General features: G+C 48.0%; 1 protein-coding gene across 6 annotated transcripts in view; it reads left to right on the top strand.

The window, feature by feature from the left end:
* The window catches only part of CCDC9 (coiled-coil domain containing 9), a 515467-nt gene that overhangs the window by 303967 nt on the left and 194080 nt on the right, over positions 1–17420 (top strand). The window lies entirely within an intron of this gene.

Genomic DNA, 17420 nt, shown 5'->3' with positions numbered 1-17420 from the left:
GCACCGAGACCGCCCTCATCGCCGCCACAGACGACATCAGAATCCTACTCGACAACGGTGAGACAGTAGCCCTCATCCTCCTGGACCTCTTCGCCTCCTTCGACACAGTCTGCCACCACAAACAACACACACGCTTTCACGACGCAGGGATCCGAGACGACCTTAGAATCCTACTCGACAACGGTGAGACAGGAGCCCTCATCCTCCTGGACCTCTTCGCCTCCTTCGACACCGTCTGCCACCACAAACTACGCACACGCCTCCGCGACGCAGGGATCCGAGACAAGGCCCTGGATTGGACCACCTCTTTCCTCTCAGACAGAACCCAGAAAATCTGCCTCCCCGTTCCAATCCGGAACCACCAAAACCATCTGAGTCTTCCCGCAGGGATCCTCCCTCAGCCTGACACTGTTCAACGTCTACATGGCTCCCCTCGCTCGCGTCGCCAGACTACACGACCTTAACATCTCCTACGCTGACGACACCCAGCTGATCCTCTCCCTCACCAAGGACCCCCTCTCCGCCAAATCCAACCTGCACCAGGGTATGAAGGCCGTCGCCGATTGGATGGAGGCTAGCCGGCTCAAGCTGAATATGGACAACACAGAGATCCTCATCATTGGGCCCAACCCCTCAGCGTAGGGCGATTCCTGGTGGCCAACATCACTGGGAACCCCCCCCGGCACAAACCAACCAACCACGCACGCAACGTAGGAGTCATCCTCGACTCAAAGCTCAGCATGACCAAACAAGTCAATGCAGTCTCCTCCTCCTGCTTCCATACCCTCCGTATGCTCCGCAAGATCTTCAGATGGATCCCGGCGGACACACGAAAAACCGTCACCCACGCCCTCGTCACCAGTCAACTCGACTACGGAAACGCCCTCTACGCAGGAGCCCCGTCCAAACTCATCAATAGACTCCAAAGAATCCAGAACGCCTGATCCTAGACGTCCCACGCCGAGACCACATCACCCCGCACCTGAGAGACCTGCACTGGCTCCCCGTTGACAAAAGAATCACATTCAAACTCATGATCCATGCACACAAGGCACTCCACAAGACCGGCCCAGCCTATCTCAACAGCCGACTCTCCTTCTACACCCCAACAGGAAACTCCGCTCCGCCGACTTGTCCCTGGCCGCCGTCCCGCGCATTCCACAGAACCACTTCCGAGGCAGATCCTTCTCCCACCGTGCCGCCAAGACCTGACACACCCTCCCCCTCCACCTACGACAGACAGCAGACCTCCCGGCCTTCAGAAGACTGCTCAAGACCTAGCTCTTCGACCACTAGCTGCAGCTCCTCCCCCCCCCCCCCCTCCCCCAGCACCTTGAGACCCTAGCGGGTAAGTAGTGCGCTTTACAAATCCCCTGATTGATTGATTGATGCCCCTGGTGCCAGCAAGGAACCGCAAATCCAGCACACTCCGCACCCGCCGAGCCCGGTCTGTGCCTGAGTAGACAAAGACCCTGAGGACGTCCCCCCGGTGATTCTGACCTGGAATCCAATTCCCAAGGACCCTCCTTGATGACCAAGACAACGCCTGCAGCCTCACAGCAAGGGACCCCTCCAACCGCGAACAGCAGAGGGTAAGATTTCCTGACGTCAAAAGACACTCCTGCACCTGGCGCCCCACAGACCCCTGTGCCCAACTCCTGGGTGTCTACCTATCCTCCAAGATCCCAACTTACCTCTCGAAGTATTGGTCGCTCCTGAAGAATCTCCGTCCCCGAGCCTGCAGCTTTTGTTCACTTTCCAAGATCTCCATTGAATAACATTTAGCGCCCGACTGCTCAAAAGCACCCTGCACCCAGCAGCACGAGTGCCCCTGGCAGTGCAACCTTGGTCCTAACCTACTTCCCCATTTGCCCTGAGCAAGTGACCAGGAGCCAAGCTCCCACAGTCGTGTGGCCTGCTTGCCAGCAGCCATCAACCGAAGGCCCCCTGCCTCTCATTGGATAACATTGGGCCTAACTATCTCTGCACCCAGCTGCCTCTGTGCCGCTGAGGGTGTACCAACTGTACCTACCTGACCCTGAGGGACCCCTGAGTCTATGCCCAGAACCTTAACTCTGCCAGTCAAGTAATTACCTAAAATCCGATAACTCACTTTTCTGCCATAGGGTAACGTTGACTGGTTTCTCTCAAAAATTCTTCTAAGTGTGGAGTTTAGAAACTTTAAAATATTCATCTAAAATCAGCCGAACAACGAATTCCGATGTACTCACCTGTTATCAGGAGAGACCTCAGTGCTGCATCTTTTAGCCCAGTACTGACCCTGAAACGTAATTTTAACCATACTTACCAGTAACTTGGATTTCCTTCCATAGGATCTCATTGCCTGCTTTTTACTGAAAAAGTTTGTAAGGTTCGATTTTTGAAACTTACAAATATTTTTTTTAAATCACGCCAACGATAAAAACGTAATTACTTGCCTGTTTTAGATAGAGGTCCCAGTGCTGAACCTAGGAGCCTAGCACTGGATTACAAAAGTAACGCAAACATACTTTACCTGCAAATTGAATTTCCTTTCATAGGATAACATTGGTAATTTGATCTGGAAAAGTTTCTAAGTGTCAACATACAATAATATTCCTTAAAAATCACTACTGTAACCAAAACGCTTCAACTCACAGGGGCAGTTTTAGACCTCAGGGCAGGGGGGGCTCTGTCGGGGTACCTTAGGTATGTAGGGGACTGTTTTTAGGGCTTGGGTTAGGAGGAAAAGGGACAGTTTACGGGGCAGGGGTATGATCTTTAGCACACAGGTCCCTTTACCCATCATGTCTTTACTACAAAATTGCACTGCAAAGGCATGTATGGTAAAGACGCGGTTGTTGTAGAGACCGCAAGGTACAGTCATGCGTTCAGGCATGCATTGTACCATCATACAACCACTTCAGGAAGGTCTGCTTTTCAGCAACAGGGCAGGCCCCTGTATCTGAACTTCCAAAATCTACACCTCCATGCTTGCAGATGACCGCAATCAACTGAGAAGTTTTGATATTAGGAGGTTGTGTTTGTCATTTTGGCTGCTCGCCGCTTCCACAAAGTACATTATTCCGCTTTTGATCTAAATTTGTCACCCAGTGTGATGAGAAGGTTCGGCCTCTACAGGCTAAGCTGTCTGATGTAATTTTGTTTGAGGTTCTTGACTCTGAAAATTGTTTATCATTGCTTTTACGTCTGTGCATCATGTAACTGAGTTATAGGCATTGTTGTTCCAGCCTATTAATACCACCTCTTTTCTGAAGGATTGATGTTTTGGACATGTTCATCTTTTCTTCAGAAAGTAGTGTCAGTCTTGAGACCTCCGACTCTCTCCGCGCCCAGGTATTTACTTACCGCCCCCCAATTCTCTTTTCCCACATTCTTTATTTCTTGGCCTCACCTCTCCTTACCTCCTCTCTTGTACAGCACCCTTCACTCAGTAACCTGGTCCAGATGATGATCCTAATCTACATGGATCGAAATGTCGTCGACATCCCGGCGCAATTTGTGACGCAATATACTCTGGTTCACTAAAATGCCTAACTCTATATAACTACTCACCTGTGAACCTCCAGTATTCTGTATTTGTCACATTTCCACTTGCGACGTCTACCGCTGTTTACTTGTCATCTTTGCCGTCCACCTAGAGTGTCACGAGCACTTGTGTGCACATAGTTCGTCAGGTTACTCACCTATTTATTGCTCACAGTGCTGTAATAACTGTCCCCAAATTGTCCAGTTCTTGTTCTTTCTTGCATTATTCAATATATGATGCCTTTGGCACGTTTAACTAAACCACGAGTCTCCCTACCTTCCTTTCTTGCAATGTTTTGTGCTTGCTTACCTACTAGTCTTGTAAATATTCCCAGTTGAGATATTGTTGTTCATATATTTTTTCATGTGGGGCAGTCGATCATACTCCCTGCATTCTTATCTTAGCCACATCTCTCTTACTAGGCTTGTCCTGCCCCCTGTCTTGAGGCTGCACCCTTAACCATGCTAGGGCTTCTGACCAGGCCCAGTTCCAGCACAGTAACGAGACTCCCTGCCTCTACTTCCTCTCTTTTTTTTCCTAATTTTTTTCAGATTTTTTTTCTCTTATTTTCCAGCTCTCTCTTCCACTTCACTATTTTCTCTGTTTCTTTCTCCATTGACTTTCTTTGACGCTTTGTTGGTATTTTCTCTTTGCTTTCTCTTATTCTCTGCAGCTTTTTCTCCTCACACTTTCCTTGCTGTTTTCTGTACATTTCTCATTCTTTCTTGTACATTCTGTGATACATTTGTTTGCATTTCTCAGTCTTTTTGTGATGCATATTGTTGTAATACAAAGTCCATTAGCCGAGGTGTATAATCTATAGATGGTTTATTTAAGCTTAGTTACAGGGTAAGTTCCAGGTAAGTAGGTAGATGATAACAGATAGCCCCACCAGGAGCAGCCTTCCTAATGCTCGGTGTGCACGCTCCAACTGACACTCAGCCCATAACCAGGCACCCATGCATTCTAAGACATCTCCAAGCATTCAGGATTCCATTCATCACCAAGCACTCCAGCACTCATCCTGGCTGAGCAGTAGGGAAGATGTAGCTAAGGAAAAGGAATGGCAACAGTTAAGTCACAACATATCTCTGTGCAATTATCATTTTTTCTCATTCATTCATTGCCTCTCTCCTGTTTGACCACTTCCTCTGCCTCTTTGCTTTTTCTCTTTTATTGTCTGCTACTTTCTTGAGCACTACTCACCCTTTTGTTGTTTTTTTCTGTGCATCTCGCATTCTTTTCTACTTTTATGTGCTTTTGCCTTAAAGTTCGTCTCTGCTTTTTTCCACTCAATCCTTGCTGCCTCTAGGCCTCTTTTAGTCTGTCCTTTTTTCAGTTCCACACACTCAAGTGCTTTCTCACTACCTTTTTTTCCGGCTCTTTTGCTCTCCTTCTTTCCCATCTCCCCAGTAGTGGCCTTTTTACCTTCACTCATTTACTGCTTTCCCTTCTGGCTTCCCGCTGCACTCTTAGGTCTGCCCGCCACCCAAAGCTCCTTCTCTCCCAGTCCCACTTCATTGCAGCAGTTGGCGCCACAAAGACTAGCTTATTTGTACCTGTCCACGTCTGCCTCATGTCCAGTGCCATGTCCGTGGCCCTGGCCCCCCTCCCATACCGCTACTGCTCTGCTTGCCATGAAACCCAGTCGCACCTCCTATCGCATCCGTAGAGCCTCACCAGCGGACATCGAACATACCTTCAACTAACACTTATCCTGCACCCTTCCACTTCAACACGCACAGCACACAACACACACTTTCCTCTCGCCCTTGCTCACCGGACCCTCACTCCTCTGTGTCCGGCCTCCTTTTCAACATCTACTCCCTCATGAAATATGCCACCAAAATCTGGGGCCTGCTGCACAGCCACACACCGAACATGCTCGTCCTGTCAAAAACTTGTCTGACTCTCACTTTGGCTCCCAACATTACTACTTTTGCCCCCTGACAGCCACCAACCCCACCTAGCCCCCTCCCCCCCCAACCACCTGGGTACAGTATCACAGTGCAGGACTAACAGACCTGGAAGAGTACTTGCTATCTTTTTTTAAAGAACACATCCAGTGGTCCACTACCTCGGCCAACACGAACAGAATATCTGACCTTCTAACTCCACATCACTGGCTACTACACCCTGAGCAGCATCCTCTTCTACCCCCACCCCCCTTTGACCCCAAGCCAACTTCGAAAGCACAGTAGTGGACTTCATAGCACCTCCCCATCATACTCTACTTCAGCACCTTCATCCTCCGCAGTGACCTCAACTGCCACCTGGAGAATCCCACCAACCCCAACACAGTCAACCTCATGGATGACCTGACTAACTTTGGACTCCCTCCGCGAACGGAAGAACTCACCCATACCATCAGACACATCCTAGACCCTATCTTCACTAGCTTCAGCGAAATCACAGTGGAGAAGCCCACACCCATCACCTGATCCGACCATGCCCTCCTCCATTTCAACATACCCATCCCTAATCCCCAAGGAAATGTCCTCACCAAACCCTCACGATTGGATTGGAACAACGTCGCTGAGGAATGCTGGACCTCAGAGCTCCTACACCACCGACTGCAACACCTCAGCGATGACCTCTCCAGATCCATCTCCATTTTCTATGCTTAGATTACCTCCTTCACAGATACCATGGCCCCACGCAGGACCACCAAGGCCACCAGAGCAATAGCATGCTGGTACAAAGAAGAGCTCAAACTCACCATGCACCACTGAAAGGAGCTAGACTAGTGACACTGACTAGAGCAACTACAGATCAGCCGTCAGACTATACCATCAACAAATTAGTGCCACAAAGCCCCCTCTCTCACAGAGAGCATCAATAGCAGCACCATGAATGATTCAATCCACACAGCCACTTTCCTGGATGCTTGGTAAGACACCACAGTTCTTCCTCTCCTAAAGAACCCCTCAGCAAACCCTGAAACACTAGCCAACTACTTGCCCATTTCCCTACTGTCTAAAGTCAAGGAGAAGATCATAAACTGACATCTAGCTGCCCACCTCAATTACAACAACCTCCTCAACACCACCCAATCAGACTTCAGACCCAACCACATCACTGAAACCATCCTCATTGTCACCACAGATGACATCCGACTGATCATGGACAGCGAAGACCATAGTGGCTTCATCCTTCTCAATCTATCTGATAGTCTCTTACCCCATCCTCATTCAGCACCTAAACGATGGTGGCTTTCAGGGACTGAAGTAAACAAAAAGGTGATGGGTACAGTGCTTGAATTATTCTCAGCCACTGGTAATTTCTCTGCCCGTATTCCAGTCCATCGTTATTTTGCACACTATGCTGCTTCAGTTTGGACCCAGCCACATGTAAATCATTTTGGCCCCTGCTCCAATAGGAGCAGTCCAGCCCAAACTGTCAGACCAGGTCCCCCTTGAACCAGAACACGAGCAGCCGAAGACTGGTTTTGCCCTCAATGAGGCTCTTCAGTCTGTCGCTAAATTCCAGTGAACAAGCGACATCAAACTCCAGACGTTTTAAGATTTTCAAGGATTTTTTTATTTTCATTTATTTATAATTTCAAGCTTAAAACCAATATAACAATAAGAAATAGCTGCATCTCCGTCCAAATTACATTCAGTGAATTTGAATCCACCAAGGCAGTTCAGACAAATTGGGCATATTTCATACTTAACACAATAAGCAATGGCAAGACATTAACAAAGAATTTTTGAATGGAAATGTAAAACTCATCAAAAACATTTCATACTAGGAGCAAGTTCATAATCGCAATAATGTGCTACAGGGGCAGTAGTAGTATCGGGAGAAGAGGACAGTGTCTTTGTCAACAAATTTGCCTAAAAGGGTTCCCTAATGTTTCTAGTGTTGTATAGCGTTTTAGGACTTGAGTGAAATTTTCCGATTCATGCCCTTATATAGGTACAATTCACATTGCCCTTATATAGGCCTAGAAATCATAACCATATTTAGACATAGCTCATGCAGTCTAAATACAGGCATGTCTACTTCCACCAGTTCCGAAAAGCTACACAAAGATTTCTTGGAAAACCAGCTTAAGCTGCTAAGGAACCTCCCCTTGCTTGAATATTGATTTGTCCAAGAACTCATGGAGTTTTCAAAGAAATACCATTCCCTTGGGCTTCTTTGATGACGTTATTATGTCCTACTTTACGTCAAACAAGGCACCTTCAAGGTATAAATATGCCCTCACTTGCTATGGCACACACACAGTGGTTTGGAGCAGTTCGACTATCTACTTGCCCGACGCAGCTCCCTCCAGTAAGTGCCAAAGGAAGCCGACACACTGATCAGAGACTGTCTTTCTCGCCGAGAATCCAGCTCCAGTGTTTCCAAGCTCCCCTTGCAGGGTGTTAGGAAATAGCGTCCAGTGAAAGAAATACCAGACCTCCTTCATTCTAAAACCAAGGTACGGAGCTGATTAGACCCTAAGAGAAATCTTGGATAGATTCTTGGCAAAGAAACTAAACCTAAGCTACACCATACTTACTTCTTCCTGCGTACTAGACCTAGGTTGGGTACGTTGGGTACATTGGAGTAGGTGTATTTTAGAAGCACAAGTTGAGTACTTTTAGTCTTTGTTATTTATGTATGTTATTTTATATGGCTTAGAAACCATACCATGCTTTTGTAGTATTTCATAATATTGTTCACGCTGTACTTTGCAGCCTGCTTAACAATTGTAGCAGTTCACTTCTCTTGTATGAGAAAGAAGACTGTTCAATAAACTTTTATTGAAAACGCCCGTCTCTCTATTTCTCTACAACTCTGTAGAAACGAAGCATGCACGATTGACTGGGTGAATTACTTATCTATTGTTTCCGCGACTCTGAAGATACGTTTATTCTTGGGAAACAAAGTTGTCATGTTTATGCGGTTGTCAGAAACTAACCCCTTCTTTTTTTTATTCGAGAACGTTTCTAGTGACCTCTGAGCTAGCTGGCACTCACAATTAAGTCTAATATATTCGATAGAGACCTAGTTGACCTAAGTCCTACGTCAATTCTATAGGATAAATTATTCCATTGCGCAGACCCCATTGGGATTATAGGAACTACACTACACTAGGCCTGCTAGAGGGAGGGGGCATACAATAGTACAGTGTTAATTGCGCCTGACATTAAGCGACGTTGAACAGTCATTCCCGGGTGGTGAGCACTCGCCCTCTGCCCCACACACAGGTAACTCTACGCTTGGCAAGCAGCAATGCCAAAACAAGAGGTTTCTTTGTTGCCATCTGGCATCTCTGTTGGGAGGCATAACAATGACAGCCCTGGTGAAGGGTGTTGCTGTAAGTGTAAAATATCACAGAGGGTGGAAAAAAAACACAGTACACTAGGCCGAGATTGAGGGAAGAACCAGGCTAGATGCATTAAGTCAGACCCACATACATGGCATCTGGCGAACTCTTTAGTAGCTCGCAATTTATATTTATAAAATTTAGATGTGGTGTGATATGCCTGATGTGGAAACCAAAAATATATGACGTAGTCTACCATTGGGAAACGGGATTGTGTCAGAATACACATGCCTGCCCATTCCTGATCAGAGATCGATGTGGCCAGGACCATCTACCACCGAGGCTTGACTTGCTGCGTCTCAGATTGCCCAAATGAATAGAGGCAAGACAGGAAGTGTTGGCAGGTGGACGATGTCAAGGGAAGGTTAAATGTTTTACATTCTGCCGGGAACTCTGGGTAGCACTCCCGGAGCTTTGCGTGGATACGTAAAAAGGTGAATAGATCTAGCGAGTCTAGTGGTTCACCCTCACTGGCAGTTAATCTTTCCCAGAAATGCCCATCAGGGAAGAGATCACTCATCTCCAACATGCCTGATCGCAACCATCTCTGTTAGGCCACCTTTTCTTGTAGGATACTATGCAACTGGGAGTGGACGGGCAACTGTTTCGGGAATACATAGTCTGGTGACCGAGTTAAGTCTGCAGGTGTGCCCAAGCTTGTGTACAAGCAACTGTATATTTTTCCCAACTGGACTTCCTTGAAGCTCGTCCGATCTGGGCCAGAAGAAGAGTGGGATGTTCCAGGTCATGCTTTAGGCACAAGATGGGTGAGATGGGGCGGGCTGAGCCAATAGTAAGCGAAGGAGTAATAAAGCTCAAATCAGATGCCTCATAGTCACCTCGGTCATAAGGCAGAGACAAGGTTTCCCAGCTAAATCGAGGTTGCCCTCCTGCCCAAGCAAGACTCGCCATAAGAGTGTGCAGGGTTTGGACAACATGACTGGGTAGGGGAATAGGTATGTTCATGAAGAGATAAAACAACCTCAGGAGGACTACCATTTTCATTACAGAGATGCGCCCCATTAAAGAAAGAGGCATCTTGATGTTCCAGTGTGGATATCTCTACACCATAATTCTCAAGTAACACTGTCTGCTTGCTAGCAGTAATGCAGATTCCCAAATATTTAAAAGAGTGATTTACTCCGTGAAAGGGCTGTGAGAATGGACACATTTTGGTAGCTGTGGTACAGGGAAAAATGCAGGACTTAGTCAAATTAATTGCTACCCCCGATATTACCCGAAATAATAAACTCTGGGATTAACGGGGTCCAGATTCTCCCCAGGGTTATTCAGATAAAGAGTCATAATCGCATAGAGGAATATAACAATATTTTGAAGGGAGAACATTAGACCCCTATGACTATAGAATTGTGGCTAGCCGCTCAGTCACCAACTCATATAACAAGGGTGACAGAGGGCAGCCTTGACGAATGCCTCTGCCAATGGGGATAGGATCTGATAACAATCCATTAACCCAAATCGGCGGGGACAGGATCGTATAGAGCAGTTGTACCAGACGCAAAAAAGGATCAAGGATCCCTGAGGTGGTGCAGAACCACAAACAAGAAGGGCCACTTGAGAGAATCATAAGCTTTAGTGGTATTTAGGAAGACAGCCACCACTTATTTATCTGGTCTCAGTTGGTGTAGGAGGGCAAACATTGCCCTGAGGTTGTGGGAGGTAGAGTGATTAGGAATAAATCTGGCCTGGTCGGGCAGGACAAAGTTAAGGAGTAGAAGAATTGGTCTGTTGGCCAATACTTTAGCGAGGATTTTAGCGTCAGTATTTATTAATGAGTGGGGGTGATATGAGTCTGGAAACCTAGGGGGCTTGACTGGTTTTAAAAGAGTTATTAGGACCCTTTCCTTTAAAGAGGGGGCCGGACGCCAGCGCGCAAGGTTTCTTCGTAGATCTGCACAAGACGGAGAGCGAGGAGGGCCAAAAAGTGTTGTCGAATTTAGAGGGGAGATCATCGCTCCCCTGGGATTTGCAAGTTGGTAATCCCCCCACTGCTGATGTGATATCTTTTAAGGTTATTGTCTCTGCTAGAAATGCCCTACAGTGTCCCTCTAACCAAGCCAGAGTTAGACACTCTAGATAAGCAGTGTAATCTGCTGGGTCATGTGACTGCCAAGAAGAATATAGATGAGTGTAATCTGTACATTCTTTCATAATATCTTCAGCATTGTTCTATCATCACGAGTAAGGCGAGTGACAACCGGGGTGCCCTCCTCCACTTAATCACGTGAATTAGTGTCCGGCCAGGCCTATCTCTCTCCCCATTGGCTTTTGCAGTATCATGTTCATGTGAATGCTTACGCTCATAATCTGCAAGGGCAGTACATTCTGCTAGGGTCGATTGAAGCTTCGCCACTAAATGTAGCTGGTAGGTAGCCTCCAGTTCTCTTCAAATTAATAACGCGGAGCTCCAAGCGCTCTACCGGTTGCCGTAGATCTTTCCAGATAGAAAAATGCTTAAATATACACCCCTCTTTGGTAAACTTTAAAGGTGTCCCACAAGGTCGTGTTTGATATCGGATCGAAACAGTGAGTCTAATAGCGCCTGGTGAGAAAGTGGCCATACGAAGACTGCATTTGTAGAGGCAGGGAGGGCAAGGGTGAGAACCACAGGGGAGTGGTAAGGTCCTATGTAAATGTTCGATTTTCGCGACCCAACCATAAGTATCTGGGGTGCCCAGTCAATACGCTACAGTCTAGCCTAGGATTTAAGTACCCTGGATATATGTGTGCCTTCTTTAAGCTCTGGGTAATGGGCCCTCCAAAGGACAAGCAGATCTTTGAAATGTATGAGTTTGCACAGGGCGCGTGCCGCAGCCTGGGGGGTTCGAGATGTGGAGTTAGAGCAGGCCATCTCTGTCTAGGGAAAGGTTAAAATCGCCACCCCAAGTAACACTACTGGGAGATAAAGTTAAACTGCGTCCCCAGACAGTTTAGACACATTCTGGATCAACATTGGGCCTGTAGTGGTTATGTATGATAAAGTGTTTCCCTTGAAAGACCAGTTGCAGTATTACATATCTTACCTGTGTATCATGAATTTCTGCCAGCAGGGGAACAAGGAGGACCCTCCATATCAATGAGACAACCCCTGTGGCATAGGCGGAGTAGTTTATATACACCCTATGATAGCTCTAACCCGCAAAAGGCACCTAAAGTGTGTTTACTGCATCAGTGCCATATGAATGTTATGACCTGTCAAATATGCCAGTACCCTTCACTTTTTCCGTGGATGTAGGAAAGTAGTTCTGTTGCAGTAACACCCCCCCCCCCCGTCCCCCCCAAACACACACACACAATTGTTGCCAGATTTTTGCTGCACTTTGACAGAGTATCCCCTGGGTCCCTGCCAATCAGGTTCCCAGGACCTGTGTTCTTTTCCTAACCTGTACCTTTGTTTCCACAATTGGCACAACTATGGCTTACTTGTAAGCCCCTTGTAAGGGTTACCTATGGTACCAAGGGCATGGTAGCCACGGAAAAGCCTCTCAGGGTTGCAGCGTGTATTATGCCACCGTCAGAGACCTCTTACCCCAAACATGCACCACTGCCATTGCAGCCTGTGTGTTGTGGTGCAGCTAAAAGTGAAAGTGTCGACATGGCACACAACCTTGTGTGCTATGCCTGCCCAGCATTGCATTAGGCCTAGGTAAGTCATCCTTAAGGCAGGGTGCCCTATACCTCATGTGAGGACCTATCTACATCAGCAGACAGGTCCCTATAATACCCAAGGCCATTCTTGAATATTATAAGTGCCCAGTAAAGCCATCCTGAGTATATGGTCTGGAAACGGGTCCTTGCGTGTTTCTTAGCACCACAATGGCTTTACTGAAACCTGGGATGTTTGGTATCGAGCATCACGGAATAATAAACCTACACTGGTTCCAGTGTCAGATTTATTATTTCCTGCACTCGCGGGTCCCCTCTAGAGGGGACCCCATAACCAATCCAACCACTGGTGGGGTTCTGACTGCTGAACACTAGCTTGTGCCCACGGGACAAGTTTCTAGATCCCTGGGGTGGGACCCTTCGCTCCTTGGGTAGAGAAATGAAGCCATTCCTGGACTGTGGTGTTCACATCCTTTTTAGGCAGGAAGACCGGTGGGAAAATAAGAACAGCCCAGAAGGTGTGCCCACCTCTGCCAACCCCACCCCTCGGGGGCGGAGGTAAGGTGAATCTCACTCTTCAGTGCCTGCCATCAGATGTCAGGCACCCTCCAAACCGGGTTAGGGATTGTGCCCACTAACCCACTTGGGGTGTGCACGCCAGCTGTGTAGTCACCCTATAGTCAGTAGTCGATTCGCTACTAACCTCAACACCCATAAAAACGCCCCCAAAATACAGTATTTGGTGGGCAGCCCTGAACACCGAGGCCAGTTCTAGGTGACCTAATCCCGAAGACGACGCAGCAGTGAAGTCTCCAGGCCCAACTGACTAGGCCCCAGCCCTACCGTCCTGCCTGCAGCTTTGAAGAAAACGACACCTCCAAAACGGTTCAGCGACCTGCAGATTTGGAGAGGACGGATTCCCCCACTTCAATAAAGACTTGAAACTCCTGAGGACAGCGGCCCTGTCTTCAGAAGAAGATCAAGCCTCTGTGGAACCAAGAAATCCCGCTCCAGTACTTAGCTCTGCACCTGTCGTCCACGACCCGTGACTTGAGGGTCCATCCATCCTGAAGTGGTCTCCAAGCGGTTCTGACCTCCCAAACCATCAAGGGGTGTCACCTACAAGGTTCCTTGTCGACGCCTGCAACCTCTTCATACCAACACCCTCCACCGTGACCGGAGTGGTAAGCAGATTCCCAAGGTCAAAAGGCACTCCTGCAGTCTCCGACCCTACGTCTTGGTGACAAGATCCCGAAGTGTCTTGACATTGAGGGACATTTCTACTTACCTGCCCAGCTGTTGATTTCTCCCAGAAGACTTCTTGGACCCAGCATGCAGCTGAAATCCAAAACCGGCAACCTCCATATGAAAGCATTGGGCTCCTGGCACCTCCTACACACACTCCACCCGGCTGCCCCTGCGCCACTGGTGGTGTGGTCTCGGTGCTAGCTTTGGACCCCCTTTGCTCTTACCTTAACTCCAGGAGCTTGCCTCCCAAGACAGTGGCCTGCCCATGAGCAGCCTCCAACTGAGGTGGCCCCTAGCCACATTGGCACCCTGCACCAGGCCGCCTTAATGCCGCTGGTGGTGCACGTTGAGTGCCAACCTGAACCTTGGGGAACCTCAGGAATGGAGTTTTGGGGGCTAGAACTAACACAGTTTAGTTACCTGCAAACTTAACACTTAGTTTTTCTAATAGGAGACTGTAGCATACATCCCAGTAAATAGGAACGTGCGCGAGGGCCTGCTACGTGGGATGAACCAGATGGCTCCAGGGAGCGCCTATCAATCCCACCCAGGCAAGCATCCATAGTTCCAGTAAGTTCTATAGGGTCGCCAGCCATTACCTAGAACCGTAAAGAAACCCCAAGCGTAAACATAAACCACTGATCATTCCTATCATCAATGCACACCCTAGAACCAGAAACTGTCATTTTAATGCAATAGCAAGAGGTGGCTTGCGATTAATCAGCAAAAATTAACTGATCAGATGTGCAATGCACCTGGAGGGGTAAATTCAAAGCAGACAACCACCCTGCCCACATAACGATCAAGTAGGGCCGATTACCCCATTAGAGAGCATCTTTATCAGTAGCCTCCATGGAGGGGGGAAACTATGGTGTCAGGTGATAGACATCTGGTGCCACTAAGCAGCAATTGCACAGGGTCAGAAGGAGTTTCAAGCATTTCAATTCAATAAAACTATTTATGAAGTCCATGCATAACTGAGAATCAATAAGCATAAAGATTCTAAGTTTGATGTGTCATTGTCCCCTCAGTCCAGGGGCGGTCAAGGTGGATAGGGCCTGCAATCTCAAGTGTCAGGGCCCATGATGTCCGAGATCCCAGCTTCACTGCAAGCAACTGAAGGGACCCCGTTGTCCAAATCCCACAGAGCCTCAGGCTTGTCCATTAGGCTGCTTCTGCTATTTGCAGTTGTTCTGGGGAGGGATTGAGTCTTGGGGCCCGCAGGGGCTGCTCGAGGCCACACACTTGCTCCGCAAGGCACCCAGCAGCACACTCCAGTGTGCCCAGCACAGTACAGGCCAGGGGGCAAGGGGTGAGGTGCCCCCTCAGCTCCCTGTGCTGAACAGCCACCCAAGGTGTGCCCTGGCCCCAGCTGAAGCTAGTTGTTGGGTCCCCGACCACTCCACATCTCTTCCCCCTAGGCTTCAGGTTGAGACGTGCATCCTCAGCTGGGCAGAGAGCCATCCGGAATACCCCCTACCGGCTTCCCACACCCTCCTGGTTTAGCGGGCTAAGTCGCCTCAGCTCTCCTGTCGCCCATGGGGCCCGTCCCTCAGCAACCCCGACCGCAACAGCTTCATCCTTGACAGCAGTGGGTAGGGTACCCCTCAATATAGGCTCCATTGGGCTCCCAAGGAACTGCTGCGACCTGGTCATGGCACCAGCATAATTTCCAGGCTGGTGGCCAACTTGTGAGCCGACTCGTAGGCCTCTGGTCATGAGGTGTCGGCTGCTGCTCCTGCTCCTCTAAAATGTGCGTCTCTGGGGGCAGGATGGTCGTGATTCTGGATCCAAGTGGCAGGCTGCGATTCGCTATGGGCTACAGTGTGAATGGGGCAGAAGTCAGCCCTGTAAAATAGCGGATGCTACCGGATTTTGTGGGCTGTGGAGTGGCGCTCCCAATTTAGGCAGCCATCTTGGTCGACAGTAGGACATGCCCCCGATTTCAAGATGCTTTCATTCAGCACCCGCAGAACTGTCACCCAACCATCATCGGCAAGTGATTAGGGCAACACACTCTAGATAGGAATCAAATGCACAACTGACCAGAAGACTCCACAACATACAAAAGTCTGCTGCCAGGCTCTACTTAGACTTCTCCCCAGCACCCACATCGCCCCACACTTAAAGACCTTTTCTGGCTACCCATCCTCTATTCAGACACATACACAGCCTGCACAATATCTTTCCCACCTACCTTAAAAATAGCATTACCTTCCACACACCTACCAAACACCTCCGTGTAGCAGGACTCCTACTCTCACATATCCGCTGCAATTCAGAATCCGATCCAGCAGCTGAGCCTTCTCATACTTCACACAAAGCCTGGAATGACCTACCCCTGCACATCGGAGCTGCCCCCTCAGTTCTTTAATTATGCAAGAAGACGAAGAACTGGCTCTTAAACTAATCTCAGCCCTGGCTCGACCCACACTGCTCCTGCTTTTCAATGCTGAATACTCTCCCCGGAGGGTTGTGTGATCTACAAACACCCATACCATAACAACAAGAAGAGGCTTCATTGAATAGTCACAGGCCAACCCCTAGTTTCCATATTGATAGAACAGTGTAGTATCAAATGGATGGTCAGCTCTTTTTTGGATTTGATAGTGCAAAGTAAGTAAAGTTGGTGCAAAAGCATACCTTCTTTCATCGTATTGTCCTTTGCGTAATGCGGTAATATGGCTTGGCCAAAAAGTATTCTCCTTAGGACCATTAGTTTCATCCCCCAAAGTTCAAGGCTGCTACTTTGGCCCTGGTTCAAGGTATTCCTGTTCTGGACATCTGCCAAGCTGTGGTATGGGCATGCAGCCATAATTTCACCAGGCGCTACTGTTATGACTCTTTGATCAGCAGGGTAGATCATTATATCGGCTCAGTCCTAGTCCTGCAGGACATTGTATAAATCCACTCCTCCTTATACCTTTCTACTTGAAAAGCATTTAGTACTGATTCACAACGTGAGAAATGTGTGGTTAAAAGTATCCAACAGAAGAAAAAGTTACTTGGGTGTGGTAACACTGTTTCTGGTAATTTGTCCGGACCTGATTTAGAGTTTGACGAATTCCATCACGAAAGTGACCGATATGTTGTCGGTCTGATTACCAGTGCATTACTTATGCACTTGGAATAAGGCGGATGAGATATCTGCCACGTTTGGGACTGAGTACCTGTCACCAAACATTAAGTCCGATACGGTGTCTAATTGCAGATTCTTACTGGCCTGTTCACTCTCCTCCATGTTCTTTGAAGTGGCCATTTCTAAAGTTGAAAGATTCCTGGTTGGGTCATAAACACTGTCAATCTTCTACTTTTGTTGGCCACACTTCACATCTGAGGGTATGGAAAATGTAATTGAGTAAACTGAAGTCGAAATTAAGGTGGGGTCTATATGCAGCTCTGTGTCATCCTGTCTGGAGGCGGGGTGAAGTCCTGCCGGAGACTGATGTATCCACCTACCGTCACAGCTGCTATTGGCAAGAGTTTATCTCTATCCAGTCTGGCACATGGAGTGATTCACACAGTGAGGAATCTGCATTTAGACAAAGTATACATGAGAAATAAAATTAAGAAAGTAAGTAACTCTTTAGTTTTAGTTTTTCCTGACCCGTTCCCCATCCTTTTACTACGCTTCCCCCCTTCCTCTTTAATACCTTACAATGGAAGCCAAACAATCACTTTTAAAACCTATTTGTG

The sequence above is a fragment of the Lissotriton vulgaris genome, chromosome 9 (assembly GCF_964263255.1).
Source record: "Lissotriton vulgaris chromosome 9, aLisVul1.2, whole genome shotgun sequence".
Taxonomy (NCBI): Eukaryota; Metazoa; Chordata; class Amphibia; order Caudata; family Salamandridae; genus Lissotriton; species Lissotriton vulgaris.
This window is presented reverse-complemented; position numbering and strand designations above follow the sequence as displayed.